At 34.6% G+C, this 13,173-nt stretch overlaps 2 long non-coding RNA genes across 2 annotated transcripts in view; one reads left to right on the top strand and one right to left on the bottom strand.

Annotated features, from left to right (window-relative positions):
• Window positions 1-13,173, bottom strand: part of LOC136790586 (uncharacterized) — an 85,621-nt gene that overhangs the window by 60,903 nt on the left and 11,545 nt on the right. The gene's annotated exons all lie outside the window — the stretch shown is intronic.
• On the top strand, window positions 7,038-11,419 carry LOC106036916 (uncharacterized). Its single transcript, XR_001207727.3, has 3 exons — window positions 7,038-7,099; window positions 7,223-7,305; window positions 8,148-11,419. It is a non-coding gene; the product is annotated as an uncharacterized lncRNA (long non-coding RNA).

Here is a 13,173-nt window from a genome sequence, read left to right as displayed (position 1 = left end):
TCCAAAATCAAAATGAGAAAGGAAAATGTATATGAGAATATCCATTGCCATTCACTTAAACATTCCTCTTTGCCTAACAGTATATGGCTCATATGACTGAGTAGCCAGAAGAGCAGCATAACAGAGTGCCCTGTTGCAAAGAGATAAAACAATACTCATTGGTGGACAGAAATGGTGTAATGAGGCATAATGGTGGACATAAGCGGTCTGATGGGGTATAACAGTGACTCATGTAGAGGCAGCCATGAAGTGCTAACTCTCAACACAGAGAATCACCAGCTTTTTCAGCAAAATGAAGTGAGTTGAAGTGAACCAAGGCACCTGGTTCAATGACCTGAAGACAGCTGTTTTCATTTCCCACAGGTTTAAAGCAGTTACTGGCTTTTAAATTAAAAGTTATTGTTACTAAAGATGAAAACAGCACAGATGAAAAACTGCTTAGTTTATGACCTTGTCCATAGCAAATTATGGCAGCAGAGTGCATAAGGACTTTTCATTTACTTTCCCATTAACAAGCTTCTCACCGCTTCTTTTTATCATTACGTTGACTTTTGCAGACATTGGATAAGATAGCATAATGCCCATTCATAATATATTTTGTGCATTTTGCTTTTAATTCTTTAAATTTTTTTTTTCTTGTGGTCTTGAAGGCCTTTTCTTCTGCTCTTCTATACCTATCTACAAGCAACTCCTCTCCAGTTTCTAATCTTGCGTATTTGTTAGAAATATTTTTACATCAGCTGGCAAGGTGACAATAGAGCAATCCTATCTACTGTACAAGGGAACATTATTTTCAAAAGCACTATAAAATAAAAAAAAAAGAAAAAAAGAAAATAAGCATTAAAATCAAGCACTTAAAAATATGCTACACTGTCCTTGATGTGTCTTTCCGTCATCTGAAGATGATGTGAGATAATTATTAAAAGAAACCAAAGAGCATATTCCAAGTCAGGTCACTAAAACATCGTGACTTTTCTGATATATTCACATATATTTGAGAGTAGTTATCCTACTTTTTCCTGTCTATTATTGTATAAGTTCATCTATGTTTGCTTTAATACCGATACTCAAAATAGCTGCCTTGGTTATTCTCATTGCTCTTCCCTGCATAAACTGGTGGGCACTGATACATCACATACAAATAACAATTTTACATTCAAAGACATACTAATCCTCTCTTTTGTATCTTACATTGCTTTTTAAAAACTATAGAAATTGAATGACAGAGACAATATGCTGTAAAGATTCATCTCAAAGATTGGCAGTGTAGTTGAATGGATCAACCACAGTTGTTGGGACCTCGCCTCTGATATAAGTCAGATAATGCCAGTCTTTCACAATCAGAGACACACAGAAATCATGGGCTACATCTATCACCCTTCTTCCCCCCTCCAGATTAAAAAATATCAACATAATTATGTTTTATTTCCAAGAGTTGAGGTTTACGAAAAAACATTAAAGAAAGAAAGTTCCCAAATAAATTACAGGAGCTGGGAACACACATATAAAAAAGCAATAGAATTTGTAACATATTTTTATACCACAAAGTAAAACTGTGGCACTAGGAAAACTATGCAAATTTAAAGAATGAAAATCAAATATTGCTAGCTTATCTTTAAAAAGAATTATACAAGAATTCAAAATGCCAAGGTTTGACTATTCGATTTAATAAAACCAGTAAGAACTATTCCTCATTTCATTGCCTCTTGCTATTCACACAGGCTAATTCTCACTATTGTTGATGTACGGTATTAAACACTAAGTGTCTTATGTTATAATATTCAGACACTTGTGGTTGCCAAGCATCTTCCTTAAAGGAAAACCAAACAAAACTAATCAACCAGCCAACCAACTAAAACCCACAAAAATAAACAAATGAAAAAACAAACAAACAAACCAAAACCAAAAACAAAACACAAAAAACAAATCAAATGAGCCAAACAAAAACACTATATGAATAGTTTTCCTAAGCTAGTTACTATTAACTGAGAAGTAATGTTTTCAAAGATCATTATGGAATTATTCAGTAGGAATCCCTATACATATATTTATCAAATAGTATATGGAATACATAGTCAAATTACCAGGTAGACATTTCTCTAGCGTGGTCTCCAAAGAGATAAATTGTTTAACTGTACTGAGGAAACTTTGGTGAGTTTCTGCAGTTTGCCATTGTATTCTGTGAAGAAATGAGACAACCAACTTTAACATCTACATCATCTATTCTAATTACTGTAGTATTCATCTTTTGCCCTCAGTTTTTCCATGGTGTCTGTTGCAGACATTTGAATCATCTTCTCATTAACTGGGCTGTGATAGTTTGATGAGGAAATGATGTTATAGAAGAAATCTAGGCAGCTCTCAATGGAAAGCAGCTGGCAAAGACAAAGTGGATATATCTTCTTGCTGTGAATCCAAAAGCTCAGGTCTGAGACACTTGTCTTGTAGTGAGGGCAGTAATGAGAGCTGTCCTCAAGTGATCCAATGTGGAAAAGGGATAATCTGGATTAGGTAACTCAGGGCAGCTGGAAAGATGACTGCCTTATCACCCTGTTGTGCATCACTGACTACCTGGCAGATACTGGTTCACCTTAAGCATACCGGATTGTTTGCAAAGGTTTGGGTGAGCTGAATAGATCTCAGAGTAATTAATCTGGCCTTGATCTGTTTGAGCTGTTTCTCAAAACTTGAAATATGAAACTTAACTGTGTCTCCAAAGGTGATTCAGTTCATCCTAAAATAAGTATCTAAAACAAGTGGGATAAATTGCCTTCTACAAATGGCATTTTTTTTTTTCTGTTGCCTTTTGAGGGAGCCCAGATCACTGGGTTTAATTATGTGTCTAATTTTTAGCAGCCTAAAATTAAGTTAATAGAATAGCATGGTTGTGTTATAAAGCTCTTCTCTTTGACATCTCACTGCATTTAATACAACATTGGCATCTTAAAAAGACGTCTAAATTCAGTTAGATGATGGAAAAACAGTAATCCCCCCATCACCATCATTTCTTTTGCCTTTAGAAGAGTAAAAAAAAAAAAATCAGATCATCTGTTTTATAGGGCTTTAATAATTGATGCAAGTACATTTAGTTTTCCTAGTGATTCTGTTTTATCTGTTTTTCTTGGCATTTTACCTGAAAATCACCCTAATGGGGGACTGGGCAGAAAAATATATTTGGCTGGGAAGTGTGGATTGGCAGAAAGCTGTTATCTGGACAAACAAAACCAAACAAAAATGGAGGGAAATATAAAACAGATGAGAATGTCAGCTGCTTCTTCTACTTCATCAAGGTTATTACCGTTAGAAAGACCACTTTCCAACACAGCAGTGAGGAAAATGGAATTGAAATTTATAATGCTTCATCTAAAAGGAACGAAAGCCTTCAGATATTGTTGAGAAACCTATGTGATGACTTATATGAAAGATAAAAAAAACCCTACTTTCACTATATAAAACGTTTTCATTAAAGAAATAAAGTTATAAAGTCATCATGAGTGAGATCTTACCTTAACTCTAAGTGAAGAGGGAATCAAGAGAATATAAACACAGGCTTAAGACTTGGTCTGCCTGAAAAAATATCATGGATTAAATTTCTATTGAATTTATTACCCTTTCAAATGCCTGTTTAGACCCTGAAGAAATCTGCAATGTGGAAAAGTACTTGTAGCTCTTCTGCAAGACAGATGAGCATATCCACTACCTGTACAATTTTATGTATTTTCCAGATAAGTTTCCTCTTTTAGTCAAACTGTTAAACTTCTATTCGTTAAAGGGACAATACTGATGAGCATCTGAGTAGATATGAGCCATGTAGAAGAGCAAAAGTAGTTCTCTGCAAACTCCATTTCCTATCTTAGATTCCCTATTTTTGTTTCTTGGTGTCTTCCTTTTTGTCAGCCACAGGAGCATTAGAGTGGTTGACAGAATATATTTACACATAGAAAATCTGAATTTACTTCCCAAATTTGACAGCAATTTATCTGTATGAACATTAGCAAACCACCTAAAATCTGAGGATTAGATACATTAAACTTGTATAGATCTTTGGAGTTCAGTTCTGAAGAGACCTCTGGTCATTTTGTATAGGACATGCCGACTGTTCTTCTCCCCTTGTTGATATATAAATACTTATATTGTTCCTGAATGCTTTAGTCTTTAGGAAATATCCAACAGTAAATAAAAGCTATACATTTACCTGGTGATAATGTGGTTCATGCAGTTTGGCTCTTTTTCCAGGCAAATAAAACTTAATGAACACAAGAGTGATTGACAAAACAGTTTCTTTATTACATATGTTAAATTCTCAGAGGTGTGTTCTTGTTTTGACATCGATAAGACAGCACATTTCTCTGTAACTGGCAATAAATTTAATAATTTATTAACAGAGATATCTTACTTCAATTTTCCTGTATTTGCTTATCCTTCTATGATTGATTCAAAATTAATATTTTTCTCACATCATCCTAGGAATCAGTTGTAACATTACACAAGAGCAGTAAAAAATAAAGTCCAGAAATATTAGTTATTGGCACTAAATTTCATTAAGATTTTAGGTCACATAAGAGAATGAATCAAATCTAACCACATACCTCAAAATGCACTCTAATTAATTAGTTTTTCAGTACAGAACGTGACATAACACCATGTACTTACCCTAGCAATAGGTCTTCCTCAGAATCTGAAATACTTCAGTCAGTAGTGTTATTAGGTTAGTTTGGATTACAGTAATAAGAAGAATAATTATTCAGTACTGGTAAGCCAACATTATTGATTTATAAATCAAAATAGAACTTTATTCAAGAATTTAATAAAATGACTAAATGCTCTGTGTTATCTTTTAAATCTGTGTTCCTTTAAAGGTTTGTTCTGTCTCATAATAGGATGTCTGCCACGTCTGTCCTTGACCTTCTAATAACTTTTGGAGCTGTTAACTGATTTCAAACTAAATTGACACAGAAGTAAACTTTTCAGAAATAATTCTTTGGTACATCATTAAAATCTATCTGGGCAGAAGAATATGCGTCCTAATGAGGGAAAATTGCAATATGAACTTACATCTGATTAGGTGCCATAGAATTAAATAGGGAAAGAGCCACTAAAAGTCGATGTATGGAAGTATTCAGTCAAATTTTGCCCCTTTTTGATATCAGATTCAATTCATGATGATAATGGTGAGATCTGAGAAGACAAACATTTGATTAGACCCAGTGCATATGGAAACATTTCTTTGTATAAACAGGTCTGTATGTGCTTACACCTCGATATAAAAGCAGTAAAATCAGGGTAAACATTCAGCTGCCCTAGCTGAAGACCCTGTATGGCTTCTGACTTTGAACTGTCACTGATTTCACACTGTTTCAGATTCAAATACCTCTTTTGATCAACGTCAGTGATGTTTATGAATTCTTGCTTGAAAAAAAAAACACCAAACAACAACAAACAAACAAAACCCAGCAAAATTCTTTTTCTTAACTAAAGTTGTGTTAGAAATGCTGAAATTGAATGTGACGAGCTTTAAAGTCTCTTTAACCTTCACAAGGTTCCAATGGATTCCACACATGGTCAAACGTAAAGGCACAAGATATGATACCAGCCTGTCTCAGCTATTTAACAAACTTTTCTGGCTTTCAGCTTTACGAATTTAGAAGTTAAAAGTGGTCTTAGCTGTGTCATGAAAGTCATTAGTATAGAATATGGAAAGAACTCCATTCTTTTCTGCTTGCAGAAGACTACAGATGGCAGTTACTCCTAGATCCTTAACTTTTTATCTACTAAGCAAAGACCAGCTATCCACCTGGTTATGTGCAAATTCAGGAAGATAATTTAAATGACCACATTTAAAAATGTGTTGTGAGCCAGCTAGCACTTGTGTGCATTGGCAGTGAAGATTAATGCTTCTTTAATGTACACGAAAGAAAAGGAGGGCTGAAGTAGAATTGCCAGGGGGGCAAAATGTCCAAAATTGGAGCTGAGGAGTATTGTTCTCTAAAAGTTCAACAGGCAAAATCGTTGTTTAATTCAAACTGAATGAATACAGACTTTTGTAGACAATGTATGACAATCCCAACATTAGAATTCATTTCTACTTCTTGATTCGCCCCTAGCTCAACTAATAAGTAAAATCTAAAAATGTTTTTTTTCAAAGTATATTTAGCCTAATTTTACTTACTATAATAAAAATCTAGTAAGTTATACTAGAAACCTAAAACCAAAATTCTGTAAGAACTATGTTTCCTGTGAATTAGAGTAAAAATGAGTCAGAAGTTTACAACTGAGCTGAGAAGGACATGAAGAAAATTGATAAAAGTGAGTTTTGCCTTTTTTTAATTAGATGGCCATGCAATATTTACTAATATTAGAAAAAAATATCAGATTTGGTTATATACATATATATAAAGATTGTAAGTTCTTAAAAATATTCATACATGATTTATTTTATATATATTAAATGCTTTATATATACTTAAATACTATTATAATGTTATTTAATATAATTTTAATTTAGAACTGTATATAATTTAGAACTGTTTAATCATTTTTGGCAGTCCTGAACTGGAGTACAGGTGGTGAAATTTACCATGTATTCCTTGCTTTATGATAGTAAGTGTTGTCTCTTTCCTTCTCTGACTATACCACCTCTGCAGAAAAAAACAATTGCTTATCTCATAATAACTTTTGGTGTAGCCATGTATGTATAGCAAACTCCAAAGCACTCTTTTAGGTTAGTGAAGACAGTTTGTAACACTTCAGAAGGAACTTGTAGAAAAACGTTTAGATGAAGCACCTGGAGGGAGCCTCAGTCTGTTTTCTCAGAGCTCTTGTAGTCAGAATATCCTTGTAAATAAGTAATAAAGAGATCATTTTTTTTGAGAAGTATGAATCTCTTTCGTGTTACTACCAAGCATCTATGAAACATGGTGGCAAGAAAGAGGTCTAGCAAGAATCACAACAAAACAAGTGAATGTGGTTAACAGGAAAACAAAGAAGTACTAAGAGGCTAAGTAGGTGACTCATATGATAGGAAATGAGATAACGAACAGAAATAGAAGCCCGAGCTGAGGAAAGTGGAGAAACTCTTTGAATTCCGTAACCTCAAAAGGTAAGAGTGTAAGTGGTGACAGTTTGTTTATCAGAAAGCAAGGAGCAGTACAAGCAATAGTGCTGAGAAACTTGTTTTCATATAGAATTTTGCAAACAATAAAGATTTCCTAATTGTTGGCAGGCTTATCTCATGGAAATTGTTCCTCTAGGCCTTGGGGGAGATTGGTCAGAGAAGAGGATTTAACCCTCAAGGGTAATCTACAAGTAAGTGTAAGTGAAACATTCAAAGAAGAGCAGAATAAATGTGTGCTCAGGAAGAAGGAATTGACTCAGTCAGACAGAGGCTGAAAGCCGATGAAAGTGGGCAATATAAAGCAACATACATTCTGCAGAAAGTAATATGGAAGTCTGAAGGAAATAAAATCCGCTTCTAGGCAAAAATGCAAGAGATACCCCCTCAAGCATTCCTCCCCACACCTCCAACCCTCTTTTTTCTAACCAATTAATTGCACAGCTTCTTCAGGGGAAAGAAAGTAATCGGGAAGGTCAAAACTGCAGCTGGAGGGAAGGCTACCTGAAATTTGGTTTTCACAACCCTTTCCAGCCAGCTGCTGTGCTTGAAGAGATGCAACACTGGCTTTGGGTTATTATTTGTTTTTCCCATTGAGGGAAAAGGAAAGAGTGAAAAAAGAATCAAATAGTTCTTGTTCTGATTAATTTAATGAATGAGCAAGGGAAATATCGAAATATCCATAAGCATGGATATAGCTAAAGTGTTGGAAGAGAAGTTCAAGAATGGCTGACCTGAAAAATAATAACTTAAGCTAACTGTTGCAGTCATGATGAAATTTGAGTAAGTACAAATGGAATTATAAGGAGAATAGAAACTGGTTAAGAGTCAGAAAAAGTTTTTAGTCTACATGTTCCTTATCTTTAGTATGTATGTCTGCTTATTCTGTACAGAAACAAGCATGGTCTTCCATGCTTAACAAATACTTTGCAACAAAAGTAATACGTCAGGTTCAAAAGGATTTTGCCACTCAATGTTGTTTTAAAAAACGAAGTAAGAATTCAATGCCTGACAGAGTTTACTTTTGTTTCTGCAGATAAAGAGAAATAGCAGAACTGAAACTTCACGTGGAAGTGATAAAGGAGTGTCAGCAGGGGATGAAAACAAGTTCCTGTCTTGGAATTGCATCTCTAGATAAGCATTTTATAAATATCACACATACATAGATACACATTTTAAGTGTTTGACTAGTCTTTTGTTCCAAACACCAACTGAAAAAGTTACTTAAGGTTCTTACTTCTGGAACATGAGGTTTTAAAGTAGCCATTGAGTTTCATTTTTTGTAAAGTAGAAAGGTCCTCTAGCAAATTCCACTACTCCACAGTTTATGGATTTGGATTAAAGTGGCAATTGCGAGCAGCCTTGTTCATCCCATTTTTTCATCTCATAATATATCTTTTTGTTTCTCCATAAATTAAATTATAATTCATAATTCTCTCTCTGAATTAGCTTCCCACAGAGATCCTTATTATAACAAATGTAGTTGTTATAACTCATTTTAACAATTTAGTCTATAAATTGGTAGAAAGCACTTTATGTTTTTCTGTTAGTGAACAGAACTTATTTTTAAAGGGAATTTAAATGTATTTTTTGTGTTACATGCTGACTGGCTGATAAATTTTTGCATATCCATCATTACAGTACATTAAGCATGTAATAACGCAACAAATAGGAATAGTAGCAGCAGACATGAACGTGAATTTGAAAACTAACATTGAAGAGAAAAAAAATAATACAAGACCAAACAACAGCAAAAAAAAACTAGCACAGATTTATGCTGATATGTTAGGGTATGTGGAAATGTATTTTAATAAATACACAGATTTCAAAGAGAAACTATTCAGAAGTATTGAAAAACTGTCTTATTATACACTGCTTATCCTGCAGGCAGTTCTGAGTGGTAAGGCTTTATTTATAGATAAATAGATAGTCAGACTGATATATTTGTATGCTAAGCTCTTCTTGAAGACTGAGGTTTTTTTGTTTTGTTCCATTTTGCTTGTTTGTTTGTTTTTTAAGCTATCCCTAAGCTGCCAGGAGCAGCTGGGCAAGAGCTGGCTGTTTGGCAGGGCTGTGGAACAGGCAGCTGCCGGTCCTGACACGGCTTCTTCCCTGGAGCCAGCACAGGGCTGCTCAGAGGCACCCTCTTAGTGCTACCCATGATCCAGCAGCCTGACCGCTCAGAGCCGAAGGAGATTGCAGACCTCCTTTGGGCACGTGGAGTCCTGACATAGGCAATACACCTTGCATCGGGCATTTTTATGTCACTAGCCTTTTGTGAACAACCAAAAAAGCTTGTGACTCTGTCTTGAATCTGAGCCCTCCAAAGTTAGAAAAAATTCCGGTCCTCACAACCCCCATTCTCTAATTCTTTGTTCATATAATTGGTTGAAATAGGATTGATAAAGATGAAGCAAATTCATGACTTTTAGAGTCTCAGATGTCTAACTTAGTCTCCTAAGAAGAGAAACCTTGACATTTCATGTTAGTTCACAAATATGTCAATATTAAAAATTATTTTTAAAGTAGGGATTACTCAATGCCACCTTGGTCATATCAAGCTTCTGTATTTATGAACAAATTATTGATGATCATCATGAGCAAAAAGCCCGTATATCTAGGCACTTTAACCCCAAATGGTTTATGTCACTTGGACAGGAATATTCTAAAGAGCTTAACATATTAATTGAGTGAAACCTGTTGTCGTTCTGGTGAAAGGTCCATTGCAATTACTTTATTAATTTATGTTCTGATACCATCACAGAAGATCGTTTAAATTAGAATGTGTTCATGTCTGAGTAACTTCAGCAAAGGTTTACTTAACAACACGAACAGTTCAAATTAATCCTTCTTGTCTATGATGGAAATAAATTTCTCAAGGTTCTCTGGAATGAAGCGCATAACAAGGTCAAAAGTGAGCAGCACAGAAATCTGTCAGTCCAAAAACATGGAAATCTCATTTTATATATGTGTGTGTGTGTGTGTGTGTGTGTGTGTGTAAATAACTCATTGAATTCACCCAACTTAAAGCTTTTCTTTCTTATGTAAGTCCTAGAAATAAAAGGTAAGCAAGAAAAGGTATGAAATAACTAGTTTTTCAGGAACTAGAACTCATCATTTATCTGTAAATCTGACAGTCTATGGGAGGGGATGCTGGGTGTGGAATATTTAATTGCAACCATACCACTATTAATGACATTAAAAGTTCTTTAAAAGGTCATTAAAATCATTGCCTGGTGGCAATCTAGTATGCTTCTCCTCTGTTCTCTAAGAATATTTGGTATCCATTTTAGTCTGTTTTGTTCAATTAGGCTGTGTAAAAAGTAGGACACCAGACAATAGAAACATTTTTCTTTTCAGGAATGAGCTCTTGGTACATTTTGAAGAGATCAATGTCAGAGGGACCTATAAAGTAACTTATGCTACACAATCTGAACCTGTGCTTCCTGGTTCCAGCACCCGTTTGTTTTTATTTGGTCCTTATTAAATACTCAGAAGTAGACAGTATCATGTCTTCATGTAGAAGTTTCATATTATAATTTAAAGAGTAAAATGCATTTAAAATGCACTATTTATGAAATCACAGCTCTGGATATCCAAATAGCTAAAACAGGTGGAAAAAAAAGATATTTATTTGACACAAGACAGAAATGTCAATTAACAGCTCTTACATGCTGAATTTGAGAAGAAATATCCTTACGTCCTGTCCCCCTGAATAGGAGCAATTTCCCTGACAGATCTTTGGAAACTTTGCCCAGAAAAAGCGCTATACTAGCTAGGAAAATAAATAAATAAATAAATAATCTCTTTCCATTTCCCTTCCAGGTATCAAGGGTTATTATATAGAGAATTAAATGGCATATTGCCTAGAAGTACTGAAAATCCAATCTCAATATATACAAAATTACATAGACAACACATGCCAAATAAGTTATACAAGTAGTTGTCTGGCTAAATTTCTCATAACCTAAACTGATTCTGTTTGCTTTCCAAATGGATATGATCTGGGGAGCAAACTAAATCTGCTCATGATAGATGGCAGTCATTTACCTGTTACTTTATTATTATTAATTAAGTCTTTGAAATTTATGGCTCAGAATGTCCTTGTTCTTGCTTTAGATCCCTACTACCTTAACTCAAGGTCAAAGGAAAAATGTGATTCTTCTATTCTACTTTATTTATAACAATAATTTTCCTGATCAACTGAGATACTGATTTTCCCATAGTAACTTGAAGATAGCAGATTTTATCCATATAAATACATATATTTATTTGTATACAGACATACACAGAGATGCAGAAACTGCAAAGATTTTAAAAGTAAAGAGACTGGTTTTGTACTCAATAAAGGATCTGTAAGTACTAATAAAACCTAGGGCATGCGATGTATAGTTTGTACCTTTGAAAAATGCACTCCCTAACAATTATCTTCAGAATGAATATTCAATAGAATAACCCAGTAGCCAAGTGATAGAAAGAAAAAGGACTCAGATTCTGTTTTGGCTATTATGCTGCAGAACTCCTACACTGTATTCAAACAGGAAAATGAAAAGCTCTATGTTCCATTTGCTGTATTTCCTCTTTTAAAATATAAAAGTAATATCTTTATCCCTGATGTCCATGTATTCTAGGTTCCTATCATTTTTTTTTCTAACTGTCATAGCACATCTTAAAACATTCTTAATACAACAGAAATCAGGGCATAAACATGACTATCAAGACATGATTATTTTACCGCTTTAGAAAAAGGAGAGGTGGGGGAAGGAAATAATATTAATTGATAGTGTACTCTCAGAAGGGTAAAAATATGTGAATAGATGAGTCAATCTATTTATTATTATTTTTGAAAAGTAAATCTATATGAATTGTTTTTATAATGAAAATATAATGTAATTTGTGGTCATTTTTTGAGAACTGAGAAAATTTTGTTAGCTTTGTTAAAGCACAGTTTTAATCTGAAGGACAAGCAGTTGTTCAGGAGTGATTTTCCTTTAAAGGGAGGCAGTTCTTATCTGATGGCTTCAACTATTAATTTTTTCTCTTGATATTGCAGTCTGGACATCTTTTCTTCCCTAGCACAATATTTCTCAGTTGCCCAAGGTCATAATGGCTCTGTCTATAGATTTATAGAATCATAGAATTATCAAGGTTGGAAAAGACCTCCAAGATCATGTGGTCCAATCATCCCCCTATCACCAAAATTACCCACTAAAACATGTCCATTAGCACCTATGCCACAGGCTGTGCTCACAGTGTTTTTCAATCCTTCTGTATGGACCATCTAAACCATCTGCTTGTCCATCTATCCAAATCCTGCAGCTACTTCATGCCACCTCCTATCCTACATCTTGCTCTTTTCTACCCTCAGTCCTCCTATGTTTCATTTTCCAAGCCTTTTAAAGCTCTTCGTTCTGCAGTTTCTAACTATTGTTTTCCTATCACTCCTTATCTCTTCTATGCTTTCTATCCCTTCTCTAAAAACAAACCAATATCTGTTCTCCTCATAGATGGTCTCCCATCCCCTTGCACACTGTCTTCCTTTCAATGCTTCCCACCTTTGCATACAAAACTCTGTTACTACCTCCAACCTACCACTGTCATGCTTCAACACATATCGATGACTCAAATTTTCCTGTTATGTCCTTACTTCATTTCAAGCATGTCCAAACTATCTTGGCCTCTCCAGTCTCTGGCTCTTGAATTTCCACTTGAGTTTCTTCATCTGATACAGAACCTGTATTTTTTTTTTCTCCTTGTGGTAAGCAGTATTTTTATCACACTGCTTCATTTAACATATTTTTTTATGGCCTCCAGTTTCTTTCTTTACTTATCTTTTCTCCTGCTGCAAAACGCCTGAGCCTTCTCTTCTGTTTTCCTTTGCTCCAAGCTGCTGTTAACTAGGCCAGGCTAATCCCGCCTAATTTTAGCTGTCTAAAAGCTAGGCATGCAGCCTGAGCTGTTCATCCTACTTTTTAATTCTGAGGTTAAGAAAAAAAAGATGGGGAATTTCAGAGCCTGATTCATGATGCTTACATATCTCAGGATGGGAGGATATCATCTGT

The sequence above is a fragment of the Anser cygnoides genome, chromosome 1 (assembly GCF_040182565.1).
Source record: "Anser cygnoides isolate HZ-2024a breed goose chromosome 1, Taihu_goose_T2T_genome, whole genome shotgun sequence".
Lineage (NCBI taxonomy): Eukaryota > Metazoa > Chordata > Aves > Anseriformes > Anatidae > Anser > Anser cygnoides.
The sequence above is the reverse complement of the archived record's forward strand: the minus strand, read 5'-3'. Positions and strand labels throughout refer to the sequence as shown.